Genomic DNA, 6000 nt, shown 5'->3' with positions numbered 1-6000 from the left:
TAAACGTAATGTTACTTACCCCATCAGAGCTTGAATGGTTAACTCTTCTGAGCTTCTAAGAGCAACTAAAGATTTGCACATTTACTGACTGGTTACATTGATGCCTTCCCTTAAAAGTTATAAAACAGTAAACTTTATAAGCCGCAGTTCCGGCTGTATGACATTTGGGTGCCAAATGAATAGGGTTTTGTCTATGAATTAGATCGTAAAATCATCCATAGCACAGACAGATAGGCTCACTGGCTATAAAAAGTCACGTGGTGCCATTAAAGTAAGTTTTATGGTTTTGGGGAGTTGACATCCAACATTATATACCACATAACATATAATCTCACTGACGCTGGACTTCATTTGACTCTTTTGCAGGCTACGTGTGCCTCCTGGCCATTCAAATTGTCAGGTTTAGGGACAGAAGTATCCAAACCACAAGTTCTCAATACTGTATGAAAAATGGCTCCTTGCAAGTCAAAGGTAAGTTTTGTGCACAAGTTCCTTAAAGTTTATTTGTACAGTGGGGAAGCCGAGGCTCCTGCTTGCTCTCGCTGCGTCTCGCCTCTCTCTTTCTTTCTCTTTCTCTTTCCCTTCCTCTCCGCCTGGAGCTTTTCAGGACGGTCCCACCGAGCCCGAGAGGCAGGATCAACCACTAATGATCCAGGTTGCGCTGCAAATCCCCCCCCATCCCTCCACTTGCAGCAGCTAGCTCTCTATTTTAACGATCAAATCAAAGTAAACCACAATAAGCGACTTTGGCAGAGATGGATTTTGGGGCCTAGCTTTAATCACTTTGACTACCGCAGAACATAATTACTTCCTTTGCTCCAATAGGCTCTCCAAGTTTGGAGAGGTTTTGTTTAGCAAAGAGTAGTTACTGCAGGCGATTAAAAAAAGGGGAAACAAAATAAATAGGGCTTGATATTATCTGGGCAGTGTCTTATGTAGGCATGATAGAGTTGGAGGCGTGCTTGATATGGTAATAATCTTTGGATTGGTGAAATATGTTGCACATCAGAGCTAGTACTAAAATGGCACAGACTGTATTGGAGCACTTAAGATTCCTATTTTCTGCATGGGGTTGTGCAGAAAACTTTAGCTATGTATAGATGTCCATCTGCAAGTGTGGCGTGTGTTTCGGGAATGCGCATTTATAACGTTGCTGTAACTTCTTCCAGATCCTATATGTAATAGCATAAATATAAATGTATTTAAATTATGTGTGTGTGTGCATGCATGTACAAATCGATGTATACGCCTGTATAAAGCTGTGCACATGCATATGTGTGTCTAATATCAGTGTATTTATGTATACAAAGGGTGTGTATGCGTGTATACATATATATGTTCCTGTGACTTTTTTTTTTTAAGCGAACCAATTGACTGTAACTTGTAGCATTAATACAAGAGACTACAGGTCATTAGAGTGCTGCAAATTATGAAATACGGGCTTGGTTTATTGAAGATTGTAAATATCCCCCTAGCTCTGCTCTCTCCCTCTCTGCCTTATATTGCTGGCTGCCATTGTGGGGTAGGCCCCAGCTGCGTGTTTACTTCAACATTCTTTTTATTTAAGTGGACTGTTCTCACTAGAGTGTGATTACTCAGCAATAAACTTTATGGCCGGATTTAACTTTAGTCTTTGAATTTCCAGGACTTGAATGAAAGGGTGAAAGGAACTCTGTCTTTCTCTGGGTAGCATTAAGGCCTGATCCTTACCCTCAGAGCTGTTACTGAGGCGAGTGATCTCGGAGGATGCAGACCGGCTAGTCAGGGGCTAGGAAAGAGATTGAAGAATTGCCTCCAAAATATATGTATCTATATATCTATATCTGTATCTATACATATCTCCAAACCTGCTGTGAGTACCTCTTTCTCTGCTCAGGTTTGGAGCAGCAGGGATTGAGCAGATCGCACTGTTTTCCTTCGTGTGTCATAAAGTCAGGTTTGCAAAAGAACAGGGTGGTTTGATGTGAGCTGGGAGATGGGCTTTGTTTTATTTTGCTAGTGCTATCCCGTTTGAATATGGCAGTTTAGACTGTATCTGCTACTGTGAGGAAAAATAAAAGAAAGGCACAGGGGTACAGGAGGGTAAGGTTGTTGTGTACCTCTGCAAGGTCTGCACATGGCTGACTGATTCCTATTTTTAATTTATTTACTTTTAACACTAAAGAAACAGTAGTATATAAGGTTGGCTCAGCTCAAAGATCTCACAGTTTTACAAATATTTAATATTTAGAGTCAACCCCCTGTGTAAGATAAATGGAGTCTGAAGCCTTTGTGTCTGTGTATCTTCCTATGAACACTAAACAAACACATATGCATACACTTTATATTAAAAAAATGGAAAAGGCTTTAAAAGGGCATATCCAGATGCACATTTGAAAATAATTTCCGCAATAAACAGCTGGAGATTTTATAGTACACTAGCTGTCACATTTTTGTCAATAGGAATACCAGAAAGTTATATATGATAGGTGTGTATTATATTATATTATATGCCATAAAATTTTATAGTTTGAGGCAAAGGCATGAAAACCCTTTAAAAGTTTGGGCTTCATTTATATACGGGTCCTTTTCCAAGGCAAATCCTTCGCTTGTAAACAGGAATGATACTAGACACAAACCGTTCGCTATTACTCAATATTCAACAACGCTGCGTTATTTGAATTATTTGGTGAATATATAAACACACACGCACACCCGTTCAACTAATATTTTAGGAACCTGGATCTCATCGCGGATTGTAATTTTTCATTGTCTAGAGCTAAAAGATTTGCTACTACGTATTTTCACATTTTTGAATGTGGCTTCTGGAGCATATTCTACGTAAAGCAGTGTACAGAGATTCAAGAACTACGGAAAAGAAAAATATCCCCAAACCCACAAGCATATAAACCCGCCCGTACTGCAAGAAAGTCTCTAACAACAAAAGAAAGTTAGCTAGAAATGACAACTTCTCCATATTTCTGGCCCTGCCCTGTCCTAAACAGCACAGTTGAAGCCATTCAAATCCAGGAACGCATTAAGATTTTCTAATCCGCTTTGAAATTTGAAATTCAAACAAACCCAGGCTGCCGAACTCTACCAAAATATTCCCAGATCCTAATTGTTTTCCGAGGGAAAATGTCATGGAGAATAATCGCTGGGAATCAGGAGAGAGGTCTTATCTGCACACATTATTTTTCTGCTGTGTTTGGGGGATTAATGCGTGCGAATTTGTTTTACCTTAGGCATGGCAAGTGGCGTTCTGCGCATTGAAATGTAGTTTACCTAATCCTTTGAAAGAAATACTTGAGTGTAGCGTGTCACGTCTAAGCGTAAGGCCAATTAAAGATTAGGCAACCCTCTTAATGTGTGTAACTAGTGACTTTGCAACGCATAACTTTCTCTAAACCAGAAGTATAACAATCCGATGGAAAGTCATCCGTAAATTACAGCTCTGCAGCCTTGCCTAAGACCTGCAAACGCCCTAATTGCAGAACATTATGGGGAAATTATTATTCTGCCATTTCCTTACATTTAATAAGTGTGTATCTGTGGAAGGGTGACAATAGAGGGGTTTGCAATCTGCTCCATGGGAAATTGAATGGAACAGATCATGAGGGGCGGATCAGGAGGTTTCGATTTCAAACCCTGGATACTGGAGCAATGCCTTTTCCCTCCCCGCAAATACAGATTTAACGCATTAAATGCAGACATAAGTAAATCTCCTGACGAAGTGAAGACATCGCTTTGCTCTCTTAGCTCTTTCTCTTTCCTGCCCTTAAAATCTCCCCGGTTTGTTGCTAGACTTGCTAGCCAGAACGCAAAACCACAGCTCCCACAGCCGCCTGGTCATCTTTGAAAATATTATCCCTTTCAAATCAAAGCATCCTCACTAATGTCTCTCTGGAAGGCAAATACTCATGGACCATCACAGTCACATGTTCCTGTAGCTACACGCACAAACAATATCAAATCTGACAGAGAGAGCGTGTAAAATTTGCAAGGATTTCGCCTTACAGCACGCATAAGGAGTCTTTCCTATATCCCCTCCCCAAAAAAATGTCTTTTCAATAATAATATTTGCTATGAAGGTTATTGGGTAATTATTGCAATTTTGTGGAACAGTCCTTGCTTGAGGTGAAGTCTGTCTCTGGATAACAAATGGCAGCCCGTGCAGTTCACTGCCAGGTTAAGTAAATGCAGAAAAGATAAATCTGCACACCCTAGGAATCACCAGCAGAGCTCGCTTTAGACCAAGTTCACAGTCAACTCGTTTGCCTAGACAAGGCTTCGCAAACAATTAGAGTTGTTTCTTTATGTTTAAATCAAGGAGAAATGACTAAGACCCTCGCAGCACAGAGCTGCAGCTTTTCCCCCAACGCTCGTCGCTACATTCCTTCCAACCTCACGCCCAGAACTTACCCAGCATTTCACCTGCAATTGTAACCACATAGCGCCTTTGAGTAACAGGCTTCCCTCCAACGCTGCCGAAAGGCTGTGCAAACTGATTTAACAGCACTTTACAAAGCTGCGAGATTAAAGAAAAGAGAAAAAAAAAAAAGGCAATAATTAAAAATGCAAAAGTATCCGATTCCTTAACAGCAAGAAGAAGGAAAAAGAAAAAAGCCCTTAGAAAGCTGGGGGAAACGGCAGAACTATTGAAACAAACAGTGCGAGTCTCTTACTCCTAAAAGAAGCTGCATAGCTTTTGTATATCTTTGTGGTTAAGGGCGTTACAACTGCAGGTCAAAAAGTTGAGGGTCAAAAGTTTACGTTTTGCACCACTCTTAGTCATTCGCCCAGACAGAGTTTGATGTCAATGTTATAGCCGAGATCTTGACTATCAGCACAAAAGATAAAATAGCTTTGAGTTACGTGTGTATCACAGTATGGACTCCAGGTGAACCCTACTGGCTGAATGACCTCAATTACCGAGGAAAGGATAGAAAATTCCTCTTTTCAAGAGTAATACACGTTGTATATCATCTTGAATTATCGGCCACATTTGTGTCTGAATATCTCGGATTCAGCCGCGGCAGGTAAACACGCGTGTTACCCCCACAGCAGCCGCTGATGCTGCCTCCTCCGAGAGTCAGGTAGCAAAATGTTTCGCCCCTGTTTATTATATAATAACCTACTTTAAGAGGTTTCATGTTAAGCCTTCTCACTTTGCAAAATGGCAGGAAGATAAGATAGGAGCGAAGCTATTAACGCGTTTATCGATCCTTGCCGCGCCTTTGTTTTTTGCTCTCATTTCTGTAGCGACCGCTAAACTGTGCTTAAACAGGACACGCTGGAGATAATAAGGGTTATATGTTTGGTCCGAAGGAGCTCGTTTAAAATGCGGAGCGGTGGGACAATGGTGTGCTACCGATGGAAAACGTTGCGGAGAAGTTGGCGCCCCGAGCCGCTCCGTGATTTGGGGGGATTCTGGAATTATCCGAGGCAGAGGTTCCCAGCGAAATGGGGAGCAGGAAGGGTTGTTTTCCCTCCCTTCTTCCCCCTCCTCCGCCCTCCTCCCCCCCGCCCCCAAATAAAAAGTTTAGTGGAAATTCTTTGGGCAGAGAGTTATTCCCACATAGCTGGGATTTTTTGTTCCTCGGTGTTGAAGCTTTAGCTCCTCGGTTAGGCGTGTCTGTAGGGAGAACTGGCCGATATCGCATAGGGAATTTCATTCTGGGGGGGATGACAGCAAACCGCATTCAGCCTGAAATGATGCGGGTCGATGGAAGAGGGAAAGGATATTCCCAAATATGCCTAAGCAGATATGCAAGGTGTGGAGGAGAGGACGGGGCGACGAAGAAGTCCGAGGAAAGGCGCAGCGCACCTCACCCCCATCCGTGCCTGCTGCCTTTCGACCCCAAGGCAGGAGGCTACACTGGCCTCAGTGTAGCTGGTAGGCGTGAATTATTTGCCAGAGACACAGCTGGATCGTGGCAGTCGAGCGCTATTTCTTGGGAACAAATATACCAGGGGTTAGGTTTCAGATTAGCCAGCGCGGTTATGGGAGGTTTTGCCTAA

General features: G+C 42.3%; 1 protein-coding gene across 1 annotated transcript in view; it reads left to right on the top strand.

The window, feature by feature from the left end:
• Window positions 1–350: 350 nt before the first annotated feature.
• The window catches only part of HOXA3 (homeobox A3), a 32841-nt gene continuing 27191 nt past the window's right edge, over window positions 351–6000 (top strand). Inside the window, exon 1 of the mRNA XM_075493039.1 lies at window positions 351–471. The gene's annotated coding sequence lies outside the window, so the exon portion shown is untranslated. The remainder of the gene's footprint in view (window positions 472–6000) is intronic.

Source organism: Mycteria americana, chromosome 2 (genome assembly GCF_035582795.1).
Source record: "Mycteria americana isolate JAX WOST 10 ecotype Jacksonville Zoo and Gardens chromosome 2, USCA_MyAme_1.0, whole genome shotgun sequence".
NCBI classification, from domain to species: domain Eukaryota; kingdom Metazoa; phylum Chordata; class Aves; order Ciconiiformes; family Ciconiidae; genus Mycteria; species Mycteria americana.
The sequence above is the reverse complement of the archived record's forward strand: the minus strand, read 5'-3'. Positions and strand labels throughout refer to the sequence as shown.